Genomic DNA, 15955 nt, shown 5'->3' on the forward strand with positions numbered 1-15955 from the left:
CGTCATCTGCCGCTTTCACGCCGCCGATGACGCCTGCCGCTTCAACACCGCCGATGACGTCTGCCGCTTTCACGCCGCCGATGACGTCTGCCGCTTTCACGCCGCCGATGACGTCTGCCGCTTTCACGCCGCCGATGACGTCTGCCGCTTTCACGCCGCCGATGACGTCTGCCGCTTTCACGCCGCCGATGACGTCTGCCGCTTTCACGCCGCCGATGACGTCTGCCGCTTTCACGCCGCCGATGACGTCTGCCGCTTTCACGCCGCCGATGACGTCTGCCGCTTTCACGCCGCCGATGACGTCTGCCGCTTTCACGCCGCCGATGACGTCTGCCGCTTTCACGCCGCCGATGACGTCTGCCGCTTTCACGCCGCCGATGACGTCTGCCGCTTTCACGCCGCCGATGACATCTGCCACTTCCACGCCGTTGATGACGCCTGCGGTTTCCACGCCGCCGGTTACGTCTTCTGCTTCCCGGCCTGCTTCAGCGCGCCCGCTTCTACGTCGGCCGTGGATGTGGCCGTGCCCTGCGCACTCTCCTCTTTTTCGGCCAGTGATTTGGCCGTTCCCTGGCCGCCCGCCTCGCCAGTTCCAGCGGCGCTCTACGCGGCGCCGCCACCTGACTTTCCCTCGCTGGCTGCGGGGACACGAGGTTTGGCAACCCTCCACCAAATCCTCCCTCCACCCTCCCTTACATTTTGGACTTTTTTCCATTTTTTTTTCTTTCCCAGGGAACATCTGGTATCTGTTCCTTGAGGGGGAGGTCCTGTAACGATGTGTCACTTCATTTCTGTTAGTTTTTTGTGTTTTTGTATTTACTTCCGGTTCAGTGCTCTTATTTTGTTGTATTTCCTGTTTTTATTCACGGAGCACTATTTTTCTCTTTTCGTTGATTGGCAGCGGTTCACACCTGCTGTCAATCACACTAGTGTCTATTTATGTTTCACTCGAGCACTCCTCAGTGCTCGATGAAAATATTATGTTGAGAACGTTTATCTGCACGACTGCTTTATGTTTGCTTTTGTTATTTTCTTTTGTGTATTAAATTCATCTTACCTCCACGCAACTCTCCTGGATTCTTGCATACTCGGGGACACACAACTGCAGCCATGCGACATCCCAACAAGCTGTGATCTTACTGTTCTGCAGACTAAGTCTTTTGTTTTCATTTGGCTTCATTTATGGTTCTCAATCTTCATTTTTTTATTTTATTATTATTCTAATTCAAAACCCCATTCGGGTGTCATATTGACCAGATGCCCGAACCACCCCATCTACCTCCTCTCGATGAGGGGGAGCAGCAGCTGTACTTTACTTTTTTGGTCGTGTGTTGGCTAATAGTCTTTGTAATAATCGAGTTTTACATCCAATTGCAGTAAATGCAGGCTTGGTGATGAATGTTGCCATCAATATTACTTTCTTAACCTGTGCTGCATTTAACGGCATTGGCATTGATTGAAATTCTACTTCCAATATTTCTGACACGGAAAATCAATTCATAATGAATACATAAACATTAACCTTGACCATAATACAAACAAACATATCTAAAAAGGTAATCATTCTCAATAATTGTGGGTCAGATACATCTCAAGAAGCCATTCATGTGTGTCCATACCTTTATTTGAGATTTCTCTGCAGTGCCATCCTCAAGTTTCTCTTGGTTGTTTCCCTTTTGCTCCAAACAGGACGCCTCCCAGTCTGGTATCATCATCTCCTGTGAACGTCTACCCCTCTTAAGAGGGTTCCATCTCATTGAGCGGAGAACCTGAGAAATAGTCCACAGAGAATAGAACAAATGAAGAAGTTTGCTTGGACTCATGTCATGGGATAATACTTTCAAGAAAGACCATGAATGGCAAATTCAGTCACCCCATCAATGTTCGTGTATGTGTTTATTCAAACCAACTGTGAGGGAATACAATATTCTTCTTTTTTTACCTTGGAACATACAGTGCATTATTGTTTAAGCATATTTTCAAGTAAAGAGTGCATCTTTTTTTTAAATGTTTCCTTGATTTGACAAAAAACAGGAAGTGACCTGTGTGTGTCACTCATTTGGGAAGCAGGACTGTTTCTGTTCCTTTGACACCTTCAAAATTACATCTCATAAATGACACCCCACGCTGTGCAGGGTTGGGTTCACCCGAAAAAGGGGAGAGTTTGTGGGTTAGCGGTTTGTTTGCACTTCCAGCTGATTAATGTAGAGCCACGAGATATACGTCTAATGCTCTCAACATCAAGACGAGAAGACATGAAGGTGAAGAGGTCACATGAAAGCTGATAGTCTTATCAGACACATAAGTGGGGGTGGAGGGACCAGGCGAGAGTTGATTTAGATTACGGGTTGATAAACACTGACCCCACTAAGACTGGCTTTTTGCATGTTTTAGTGATGGTCTTTAAAAAAAAAAAAGTGAAGTGAAGTGAATTATATTTATATAGCGCTTTTTCTCTAGTGACTCAAAGCGCTTTACATAGTGAAACCCAATATCTAAGTTACATTCAAACCAGTGTGGGTGGCACTGGAAGCAGGTGGGTGAAGTGTCTTGCCCAAGGACACAACGGCAGTGACTAGGATGGCAGAAGCGGGAATCGAACCTGCAACCCTCAAGTTGCTGGCACGGCCACTCTACCAACCGAGCTAACAAGAAGAGTTAAGTGCTTACTAATTGTAATGTAAAAAAATGATGTTAGTTTTTTGTTGCAATGATGAATGAACAAATTGGGATGTAAGTTTAAATTAAGGGATGTTGTTTGTACAGCCCATTGAGACACTTGTGGTTGAGGACAGTATACATAAATGTTGATTGAGTGATAAATTGGGTATATTTTTTCACAATAATTCCAAATGTATTGATGACTCTTGGCCCAAGAGGACTAAATCTTGGTGTTGATCCCCTCACATATCCACTTTGCACCCTTAATGTCATCTCATCCCAACAGCAATCTATTTTCCTCCTTGTTCTCTGTCAAGGCATTGATCCCTTGCTCAGACAGAAAATCATGCATCTTCCATAAGATAAATTCACACATACGACAGATATAATTTAACTTGACTACTTGTGTGATCTTCCTCACTTATCTTGACTACGCTAATCATATTTGGATGGTTATGTGACTTCGCAGCATCTTAGTCTCGTTTTCAGTTACACATCTTAAAAAACTCTGGTTGTCAGGACTTTGACTTGGATTTGTTTTGCTTCTTCGACGCAGAGGGAATTTGGGACGAGCCAGGCGTGAATTAAGGTACATGATTAATTTATTTACACACTATAGTACAAAAACAGGGAAAACAAAGGGCGCGCTCAGTGCCGGATCAAAAACAGGGCTATGAAACAAAAAACTGGAACTGATGCTATAACTATAAACATGAAACCAAAACACTTGCTCAATGGCATGAATAATAATGAACTATAAACAAAAAACAGCTTGATGGCATGGCTATGAACAACTAAAACAAAACACTTACTGTGACGAAAAACAAGGGGCATTAATAGCAAGGTGCGTGGCAGGTGATCAAGGGCATGAAGGATGTGCAGCATATGTAGGTAGGTAAGCAGGGAAGTAGCAGGTAGCAAAGTGCCTAACCCGAGGAACAGAAAACAAATGACTTAAATACTGGCTGTGGTAATTAGAAAAAGGTGTGAGAGCTGAGGACCGGGGCGTGACTAGGAGGGCAAGGTGAAAATCAATGAGTTGTCATGGTAACAAAAACAAACCAGGAAGTGTAAAAGCAAGAACTGAACGTCCAAAAAACAAAACATGACCAAACATAAACCTGATTTACAGGCATGACACTGGTTTCCTTCCAAAAGATCCTGAAGGCTGAATAAGACAGGATTAATACAATGTTATTCAGAAAGAGCACATAAAAATCATGTTTTATTGTACTAATGTCACAGTTTTTCTCCAATTTATAGAAATGTTTTGTTTTTTAGTCGACAAATTCTATTAGTAAAGGGGCACGGCCGAAGAAGAGTGGTATTCATGCGACGGGTATCTGAAACACGTTAGGCTATTAAATGCAGGGATGTGACTACCCTTTAAGAAAAAAAGAGGAACATTTCTATCAGGGCCAGTGTGCATTTCTACAATTTATTTTCATCCGCAAACCTCTTTTGGTTGTCTTTTTGACACTTTCACATGTCCCATGTAATGTGCCACATTTTTTTGAGGTTTTTTAGTAAATGATTTACAGACATTATCATCATTGAACGTTCTATTACATGCATGCAAAGATTGCAGAAAAAATTTCCCATTAGGCTATCCTGTAGCCACCCCCCTTGGGTAATTGTGTTGAGACCTTTGTTTACGATCCGTCATGTCAAAAATATACCTTCGCGATAGATACTAATACATACTCTCAAACTCCAACTGGTTGGGAACTAACGGTGTTTGGATAATAATCATCCAAATATGATTAGCAGCAAAGTGGACATCCGCCAACATTGTGGCAATAAGAAGTCAGTTAGCTAAATAGTGAGCTTGTTTCGGTCCTTCTGATCGTCTTCCAGTCCTGCAACTCAGTCTGGCGTTTGGGCAAAAGGATGGCTAAGGCAACCATTAAACAACTTTTGTATTTATCCTAATTTATATTTCCTTTTAAAAAATGCAGAGGTGATATTTGGATGTGAAAAAAATGTTTAAAAACATGTGTTTTTGCTGAAATTTCACATAAATGTCTGTAAATGTCCTAATACTGCATCCTGGACCTCTGCAAAGGCTCGTCTGTTTTTGATGGGTTTGTTTGACAAACACCAGCTGACAACTTTTTTAAGAACTGCAGTGGTCTGTAAAGATTAGGGTGGATTAGGTCGCAGAAAGCAGCAACATAAAAGCAGGTGAAAGGAGGTAGCCGAGATTGGAAGAAGCAGAGAAGGATGGTAGTGATGGGCACCTAAATTCAAATCATGCTTCGATCAAATCAACCAAAACTTTTTGGGGCACAAATCAACACACACATGTGTTGTAGTGCAACAAGGCACACTCCAATTTTACAGGACTCCAAAGTAAACTGAAATTTGCTATTGGCGTTTAAACATTTATAAGTGTCAAACAAGAACATATGTAATAGAGTAATCTTAATGACTGGATGTTTTTGTAATTGTAATTATTTCAATTTACAACTGAATTAAAGTACTATCAATTAATGAAAATATTTTAATATTATCAATAGGAAATGCTACTTTTAATAACAATTGAAATGCAAATGGTAGCTGGCTAGCTAGATAGCCTGCAGTTAGCTAGCTAGGTAGCTAGCACTTAGCATGAGAAGCTAACAAAACCTAACATAACATAAGTCCTTCTTGTCAAACGGATTGTCTCAAATGCTCCACACCAGTCTCAAAATATAGAAAGTCAAAACCATTTGTCCTCAGAAAAATGGTCAACGCCAACTGAGAATCCTAATATACACCAAAGGGAATGAGAACAAAATAATATTAAGTAGAAAACTCACCGGTAATAGCGCAAATCTTTTCTGCTTCCAATTTGAGTCAGTTTACTTCACTTTATGATTTTTTATGAATTAATTAATTTTCTGTCTTGGCTCTTGGCAAAGACGGTCTCACTTCCTGCCCTCGACGTGTCTGCCATGCTTGCTTCTCTGTTTTGTCTTGTTTAACTTTTTTGTTTCCTCTTTTAGCACTGCTCTCTAAAATCTAAACAATGGAATTGATCAACAGGCCTCTGGATTTTTTAAAAAAGATCTCAGGTTCAGTGTAACCTGTCTGTCCTGTCAGAACGGTTGTTGCGGAACACACAATGGATCTTGGGAGAAGAGGAGTGCCGCGTCCCTGGCGACCCTTTCAGTCGAAGACACTGACGTCATTTGCCTATTTGGAACCATAATAACAGGATATCTGCTGATTGTAGTAAGCGTTGCCCTTTATCGACAAATGGGATATGCTGGCAGCCATTCAAGGTACCCCAAAACTGCCACACTTGATTGGAGGATGCGAGCAGAATTCTGGCCACTCAGACTTTTGTAATTAACATTGGACTGTCTGCCCTGCAGGATGAATTTGAAGACCAGAAATTGACAAGAGTGAAAAGTTTAAAATTGTTTTGCTCGCTCAGCACAATTATTCTAATTATGATTGTTTTCCCTGGCTAAGCAGTGGCAAGTTCATTGCTTCAAGATTCCCCTCGAGGACAGTGCAGCGAAGACGAAACAAATTATTTCTCTGTCAACAAGTGGAAAGATAAACTCTTCTTTGCCATGGACCATGAATACATATTCGCCCATAACCCCACCCCCATCCCCTGTCTTTGCCACCGCTTCACCCCGCGTGGTAAGAGAAACAACGGTAGTAGCTGGCAGCTTTGGGCCAAATGCCTGCCCCTTCCCCTCCTGTTGCAAGTCTTTTGGTTTCTGTGTAAAATGTTTTGTGTGTGCTTATTGACTTTCAAGTTTTTTTCTTGGCCCCAGTCTGTACCCCTCCCCAATAGGAGCCCAGTCTGAGATGGACTTATTTTTCACTAATCCTTTGACTTTTTTTTTACTCAGCCTCACCCAGCTTCCACCTTTTTCCTGTTAAATGGCGGACGATCACCTATATTGTTCTATTTCTATACAATGTTTGTTTGTCTAATCTTAAACTGGGTTGTGGTGAAAATGAAATTTCATTGAACTTGTCTAATGACAATAAAGAGCATACAATACCATACAGTTAATGCGTTAATGTTGAACATCTGTTATTCCTTCGTCTTCCCTTAATGAGAATAGTGGCAAAAATCAAAAGGAAAAAAAACAAAACATGCCTTCTTACGGCTTTCAGCACATAATGACGTAACAACAACTCTTTAGCTTTGTGTATTGTCACCTAATGAAAGCAATTTGAATGGCTAATGCTAGACATTATTGAATATATAGTCCAGCATAAAACAACTACTTTGCAAGTTGTTGGTTGCTTCCCTAGTTGTTTTTGAGTATGTGTTCACAACAAATTCCTTGGACCGATAAGCAATTTTCATTCAAATATAATTAGTAATTTGTAATGAAAATTTGAGACACTTTCCAAACATGTGTTCTATTAAACCACTAATGTTAACATATTATAAGTAGCGTTCTTTTTACATTTTTTGGTTATAAAGAATAGCAAGTTGCAAACTGCCTCTTGAAACAGTTATGGCTGAGATCTGGTGAGGTATATGCTAACCTCATATTTGTCTCAATAAGTTTGGTCGGATTCCACATTTTGCAAGTGTTGAGGAGGCTTATGACTTGATACGTTTCAGTGTACCAGCAAGTAGCTTTCTGACTTCGTCTATCATCTACTCACTCGTTAAAACAAAAAATTATGCTTCAGCTCAGCATATGAAAGGTTTGGTTTTCAGAGTGGTGCCAGAGTAAACTGGGTGCTCTTTGGCTTAAGAGACATTTCCGACTCGAAGAGTAACGGTCTCATGTCTCTGTTTGTGATGGAACGGTGCGTCTCTGGCCGAGCTCCTGCCATTTCTTAGGCCTCTTTGTGGCTCAGAGGAACACTTTAAAAGCTGCGAGTTATCACTGAAGCATGGGAGGTTTGTGGCGCACAGCATGACCATGCCCATCATGCCACACTCTATTATACTCTCGATTACCGACCCAACACACACCTTGTTGCAAACCTTACTACACGCACTTTCCGTCTGACCATGAGCTGCCAATTCGCGCATATATTGCTCCCCAATAGAATGTCCCTCTCACTTTGCCAGCTGTTTGTACATTTCGCTTTCCTTCCCCTCTTCCGTGCCCATCCGCCCACGTACCCGCCGGCACTCCATCAGTTCTCTCCGGCTTCGCTGACACGATGAATGGTGGTGGCCCTTGCCAGGTAGACCATGTGCTGCTTATACAAAAAATGGCAGATTAGAACGAGGATGTCGTTGTGGCTTGTGCAGCCCTTTGAGACACTCGGGATTTGAGGCTATATAAGTAAACATTGATTGATTACTTGAGTCTGTTGTGTGGATACTTTACATTAGTTTTGGATGATAATAATAATTTGGGTATCAATCCGATACAAAGTCGTTACAGTATCATACATTGGTCATATTCAAAGTTCTCATGTGTCCAGGGACATATTTCCTGAGTTTGTAAACATAATATACATTTTTAAAAAACAAAAGATGTTGTGATGCTAAAAAATATCGATCCAATAATAGTAGTATCGACTAGATACGTGTCTGTACTTGATATCATTACAGTAGGTGTTAGATCCACCAATGGCGTTTTACATTTTGATTTTGGTGAGCTACGGTGTGTAGTAAAGCATGTTTAGCAATTCCTCCTTCTGCAGGGATAAAATTTGTAAGAAACTTACTTTATTTGTCGCAATGGAGGCGAGGATTAGATTTAAAAGTAGCTAAAACACTGCCGATGGCGGATGGACGTTTTAGTGTTATAGCTTCACTTTTATCTTTAGTTTGTAAGCCAAAATGGGTCCGTTCTCCCTTTTCTGTCTACACCAGGCTGACCATATTCTGAAATCCCAAAAAGAGGACACATATATGCTTGCCAAGGTGGGCAGCACGCCAAGGCTGGGAATGGGTGAAAATTTGCCATTGATACTCAAAATTGCTTCATAAATAATGTATGTATTTAAATAAAGCATTTTTTTCTCCTCTGTTGGTGCTAGGAATTTTCAAAATGGGGTCCCACTTTTTTGTAAGCGTTTTGAAAAAAAAAAAGGATAACCGTATGCATTATCCTGTTATATCTCACATTCTATATTGTGTTTTGGAAAAAGGTTGTCATAAATGTTACTTAGTTCATAAAAAAATAATAATAAAAAAAGAAAACACATTTGTATACATATGTAAATGTATTCGGTTATAAACATTCATTCACTTTCTTCTATCCTTCATGGATCTAAACTTTACCGCTGCAGGTATTTTTTCTATGTTTTTATTTAATAAATTGTAGGTGTATTTATTCCTGTATAATAGTGTAAAAAGTATTTTGCTTTTGTCACACCCAGACATGGATTGTTTTTGCTTCTTCGATGCAAAGGATGATTGGCACGAGCCAGACGAGAGTGTAAGTACATGGCAAATTTTTTGAACACTAAATACAAAAATAAACAAACTAAGGGCACTCACAAGGAGGTACAACACTTGGCTACAAAAATACAAACAGGAAAACAAAACAACTGCTCGATGGCATGAAAGACAATGAACTATAAACTTAAACTTGCACTGTGGCAGAACTATGAAAAACTTAAACAAAAACACTTACTGTGACGGAAACAAGGAGCATGGATAGCAAGGTGCGTAGCAGGTAATCGTGGGTGCGTGAAGGCATGAAGGCAAGCACATGCAAAAATCCCAGACTGATGGACAAATTAAAATCCTTAAATACTGGCTGTGGTAATTAATAACAGGTGTGAGAGCTGAGGGATGGGGCATGACAAGGTGGGAACTAATGAGTTACTATGGAAACAAACAAAACCAGGAAGTGCAAAATGTGACTAAAATGTGAGTCCAGAAAACAAAACAACACATGATCAAACATAAAACCAGATTAACAGGCATGACAGCTTTGGTCATGAAATGATGATAATGGTGTGCTAGGGCATACATACATTTTATATTTAACGCTTAAATCCCTGGAGTCCACATCAACTTCAGATCTATCCCTCATTTCAAAATGTTTTAGTTTTTTTATGTGTTTTTTTTCTTTGTTTACCGTCCTTTTTGTCAAACAAAACTATGTTTTTAATGGCAAACACGTACACAAAATATGCAAAATCTCCCCCAAAAATATTTTTCAAAGTGGAATATTTGATGTGAAGTAATGGGAACCTTGGATAGGTCAATAATTCATAATAACATTGATTTTGATTCAATATTATGTTTTGAGCAATGACAGTTTGAAAGAAAAAAAACAGCTTTGTTTTACTAGTCAACATTGCAACTTTTTCTAAATTACATTTCACCTTATAGTTTTTTATTTCACTTTTGTTGTGTTTTTTTTTATTTTAATAGTATTTTTAGAATGTGCCGTGGGCCTTTAAAACATTAGCTGCGGGCCGCAAATGGCCTCCGGGGCACACTTTTGACACCCCTGCTATAGATGATAACAAGTTGAATCTGATAAATCTATGGATAAAAAGCAGAGCCTGGCGACGCATGCGCGTTTATCATAATGCACAGTCACCATCTCTGCTTCAGTAAAAATGACGGTGATGACGTCAATGTCAGCGATGCTAACTTGTCAGCCACTTCTCCAAGAAACTCCTTTTGAACATTCCTCGCACATCAACAATTGAAAGGGCAAACAATTTTTTGACCTGCAAAGCATGTCTTTGGGGTGGAGGAATCTGTTCGGGTGCTGATTAGCTTGAAGCTAACAGCTAACCTGCCTCCATCCTCGAACGATGTGGATTCAGTGGGAGATAAAAGTGAAATTTCCATGGACTCACAAAGACTAAAATAACTAATTTACTGGAGTTAAGAATGTTGACTTTACACTAACCTTAGTGTTTACCATGAAGTCTTTTTTTGAAAGCCCCTCGTGGTAAACTTGTCCGAGTGCAAACTGAGGCAGTAGTTGTCATTGATAAAACTTTTGGCAAATCAAAATAAAAACGCAACAAACGGGGACAGAAATTTGACCCGGCAAATATAAACAGTACAAAACAATATGTTTTGTAAGGTTATTACCGTTTCTTTTGTTTTCTCTTCTGCCCTCCTCTCCCTTGTGGAGGGGGGAAAGGGGAACAAAGGGCGGGTGACCATGGATGAAGTGCTGGCTGTCCAGAGTCGGGACCAGGGATGGACCGCTCGCCTGTGCATCGGTTGGGGACATCTCTGAGCTGCTGACCCGTCTCCGCTTGGGATGGTCTCCTGCTGGCTCCAAAATGGACGGGACCCTCGCTACTATATTGGATCCACTATGAACTGGACTCTCACTGTTATGTTGGATCCACTATGGACTGGACTTTCACAATATCATGTTCGACCCGCTCGACATCCATTGCTTTCGGACTCCCCTAGGAGGGGGGATGGGTTTCCCACATACGCGGTCCTCTCCAAGGTTTCTCATAGTCACTGTCACCGACGTCCCACTGGGGTGAGTTTTTTCTTGCCCTTACGTGGGCTCTGTACCGCGGATGTCGTTGTGGCTTGTGCAGCCCTTTGAGACACTTGTGATTTAGGGCTTTATAACTAAACATTGATTGATTGATTGATTGAAAACACTGGCAGAAAGCGATACAATAAAAAAAAAAAAATTAAAAAAGCAAAATAAGTGTCTTGTCTGTTTCTCCATGAATTGATTAACGCAGACCCCGACTTAAACAAGTTTAAAAACTAATTTGGGTGTTACCATATAGTGGTCAATTGTACGGAATATGTACTGTACTGTGCAATCTACTAATAAATGTGTCAATCAATCAATCCATTCCCTCGATCTCTCTGTCTCTGCCCCTCCCTCACGAATGCTGCTGTGTGCCACACCTTCACATTTAGTTTTGGTTTTAACCCCTTCTAAACCCTGAACGAACATTGAAAATACACGCAACCCTAACACAAAATGCCGTACATTTGAGGCTTTTAAGAAACTCCGCCCGGACAACCCCAAAAAAAAGCATAAATTTGGGGAAAAGACAACGCATGGTCAGTCTAGTCTACACACTGTGTCTGCTTGTAAGTGCTCTGTGATTGTGTGCTACCGAACACGCTTGTCTGCTCGTAAAACCAAAAATGTCATGACTTGAAACGTGAAAACCACGGAGGCGCGGGGGTGGGTGCGACACCGGTACGTTTCAGAGGCAATATAGTACGGAATATGATTCATTAGTATCGTGGTACTATACTAATACCAGTATACCATACAACCCTATATTATTGTGTATTATTTTGTTTGACTGGTTAATACATTTAAAAAAATTAAAAATAATAAGGAATCAATGCTTATGTATCGTTTGACCCATCAATTAACGGCGCCAATAAAACAAAAAAATCATGGATCACTTATATTAAAAGGACTGCTACGTCTAACATTAAAACTGCAGTTTGACATTTATTGAAGGAGAGACACATTAAACAGTGGGGAGTATCTTTGCCTGAAAAAACATAGGGAATTCTTCACAGATGTGAACAAAGGCTGTCACAGACTTTTTTTTATATTTTATTTCAAACAGTGTGTCTGATATCTGTACATTCTGTTTTGGCAGACTTCTAATTTTGAGTCTGAGGGGTAGCACATTTCCTCAAGCTCCCGGCGGAGCCCAGGAAAATTTCCACAACTCTCCCTCAGCTTGGCTACATCTTCGCCAGTACACCCGCCTGACTTTGCATGCATGGGAGCAGCTCCCCGAGGAGCCCGGAGGGGCGGCAGCACGAGCGAGAACGGCGGTCGACCGTCAGCCGCAGAGTACGCTGCTGCGCCTGTTAGCAGGCAGCTGAAGCCACTATGGATGAACCCGGGTCACACATGAAACCAGCGGCGGATCACGCGCAAGACTGACTGTTTTGTAAATGAAAATGTAGCTTTTGGCGAAGGCCTTTGAATGATCTTTATTGTTATTGTTTTCATAACCCACCCTCATGCTCCCTCTCCAATGATTTAGCTGCTCAATGCACATGGCCCGCTTACACAATAAAAGCCCTTCTATATTCAATATAAAACTTATATAAAATACCATCAATTATTCTTGCTGGTTAGGTTACAACCTCTCTGGATACCAGAGGGATCGAGGCTTTTCGCTCCTCATCCACTTGCCCTCCCGCTTAAACACAACTTTGTCATTTTCTCCACTCACCTATCCCGCCATCCATCTATCATCGCCTGTGTCTTGACAGATGAGACGTCTGCAGCTCCCTCACCTGTCAATCTTTGGTGCACGGTTCAGTTGGAGGACTCCAGGATAAATGCTGAGGTGGGATAACTTCATCTTCGGGTAGTTTTACTGTAAATGTTTGGTAACACTTTAGTATGGGGAACATATTCTAAGTAACAAAGACTTAATATAGAGTTATTTGGTTAGGGTTAGGGTTGAATGGTGAATATGTTCCCCATACTAAAGTTTTACCGGCTTACTAGTTGTATAATAAGGCCATGCAGAATAAGGCATTAATAAGTACCTAATGACTAATTAAGAGCCAATATGTTTCCAATATGCATGTTAAAGGGGAACATTATCACCAGACCTATGTAAGCGTCAATATATACCTTGATGTTGCAGAAAAAAGACCATACATTTTTTTAACCGATTTCCGAACTCTAAATGGGTGAATTTTGGCGAAGTAAACGCCTTTCTGTTTATCGCTCTCTTTGCGACGACGTCAGAACGTGACGTCACATCGGTCGTCAACGCCATTGAGTCAAATCAGCTCTGTTATTTTCCGTTTTTTCGACTGTTTTCCGTACCTCGGAGACATCATGCCTCGTCAGTGTGTTGTCGGAGGGTGTAACAACACGATCATGGACGGATTCAAGTTGATTTGCGTAGAATGTGCATTGCTTAGCATGGTATGCTAACCGATGCTAACATGCTATTTAGGCTAGCTGTGTGCATTATGCCTCATTTGTAGCTATATTTACATCCAGCCTTTCCCTCCATCCATATTTAATGCCAAAAAAAAAAACACTTACCAATCGACGGATTTAAGTTGCTCCAGTTTCAAGAGATGCGAAAGTCCCTCGTTTGGTTTTTACCGGCGATGCTACGACAGAGATGGCACAGAGATGACAAGAATGTCTGGATATCCTGCGACACTCAAAGCAGATGCATTCCCAACGATAAAGTCAACAAAATCACAAAGGTGAGTTTTGTTGCTATTGACTTATTGATCCAGTGTCAATGCGAAAGTCCTGATCGGTTGGTCTGCACATTTTACCGGCGATGCTAACACGGAATAGCGTTAGCGTGGCCGAATAGCGTCAATAGCTATTCGCTCAATAGCTTCCGTTTCTTCTTCAATTTTGGTTTTGCTATCTGCCTCCATACTCTGACCATGTGTTTCAATACATGCTTAATCTGTTGAATCGCTTAAACCGCTGAAATCCGAGTCTGAATCCGAGCTAATGTCGCTATATCTTGCTGTGCTATTCGCCATTGTTTGTATTGGAATCGCTATGTGACGTCACAGGGAAATGGACAGTGGCATCGCAAATAGCGAAAATCAAGCACTTTAAAGCTTTTTTTAGGGATATTCCGGGAGATGTAAAATTTTGAAAAAAACTTTGAAAAATAAAATAAGCCACTGGGAACTGATTTTTATTGGTTTTAACCCTTCTGAAATTGTGATAATGTTCCCCTTTCAGAAGCAACTAATTAATGGTGAATATGTTCCTCATACTAAAATGTTCATAATGCACGACTCAGAGAGCCAAGATCAGCATGAATCTGCTTCTCTGTTGTCTTTCAAAAGGGATTTTAGATTAGTTAGGAAAGATTTCTGCTGTCTACAGCTTCTAAATATATCTTGTGGCGGGATCAATACTGGGATCAAAAGTGTTCAATATCTACATTGGTCTAAGTTACAAAGCACTTAAAAGTTAGTCCTATTTGCAGACCACATGTTTAGGAGAGGATATATCAAAGTTAATGCAACTAACAGAAAAATAGAATAAATTAAAAAGATGGTTTTGTAAAGACGGGGGTCGCATTTTACTGCGGGGGTCATCCTCCCAAGATGCAGCAGGAACTTTGGAGGCGACGTGCAAGTGAGACAATGATTTACGGCCCATGAAATCATGCAAAAATACAAAAGACCGAAAAGCAAGCCGATAGCGTGGGAGCTATGGCAAAGCTTAGCACAAGGACATCAATCAAAGATTGTAGAAAAATACTTCATGTATGGGTTGCATGGAAGCAAGTAGAAAACGTTGTCACTGTTGTGTAATGCAAACGAGGAAGCCAGACTGAAAAATAGCTCTCTGATTAGTGCCCAGGAGCAGGTGATTGTGCCGAACACTAATCAGAGGCAGGTGAACTTAATCTGCAGTCATGGCAACTAAAACACAAACCCAGGGGTGCTGAACACAGAACTGAGGAAGTCAAACTAACAGAAAAAAACATGAACCGAGCAACGGAAGGTAACAGGTTTGACAGAAACAGACTATCTTTGAATCTCAGTAAAACTAAAAAAATGCAATTCGGTAACAGTAGGAGAGAAAGTTAAACACAAATACAAATGGATGGAGTCAACATAACAAACTAGAAATCCTATATAAAATTACACAACATAAAGATGGCAGGAGATACTTCAGTATTAATAAAGCTCAATATTTTTGAGAACAAAAATCACTCCGTATTTTTTACTGCTTGCTAGTGTTACCATATTTAAGTTCCATCCATCCATCCATCATCCTCCGCTTATCCGAGGTCGGGTCGCGGGGGCAGCAGCCTAAGCAGGAAAGCCCAGACTTCCCTATCTCCAGCCACTTCGTCTAGCTCTTCCCGGGGGATCCCGAGGCGTTCCCAGGCCAGCCGGGAGACATAGTCTTTCCAACGTGTCCTGGGTCTTCCCCGTGGCCTCCTACCAGCTGGACGTGCCCTAAACACATCCCTAGGGAGGCGTTCGGGTGGCATCCTGACCAGATGCCCGAACCACCTCATCTGGCTCCTCTCGATGTGGAGGAGCAGCGGCTTTACGTTGAGCTCCTCCCGGATGGCAGAGCTTCTCACCCTATCTCTAAGGGAGAGCCCCGCCACCCGGCGGAGGAAACTCATTTCGGCCGCTTGTACCCGTGATCTTATCCTTTCGGTCATGACCCAAAGCTCATGACCATAGGTGAGGATGGGAACGTAGATCGACCGGTAAATTGAGAGCTTTGCCTTCCGGCTCAGTTCCTTCTTCACCACAACGGATCGATACAACGTCCGCATTACTGAAGACGCCGCACCGATCCGCCTGTCGATCTCACGATCCACTCTTCCCCCACTCGTGAACAAGACTCCTAGGTACTTGAACTCCTCCACTTGGGGCAGGGTCTCCTCCCCAACCCGGAGATGGCAC

The sequence above is a fragment of the Nerophis ophidion genome, linkage group LG08, assembly GCF_033978795.1.
Source record: "Nerophis ophidion isolate RoL-2023_Sa linkage group LG08, RoL_Noph_v1.0, whole genome shotgun sequence".
Classification (NCBI taxonomy): Eukaryota; Metazoa; Chordata; class Actinopteri; order Syngnathiformes; family Syngnathidae; genus Nerophis; species Nerophis ophidion.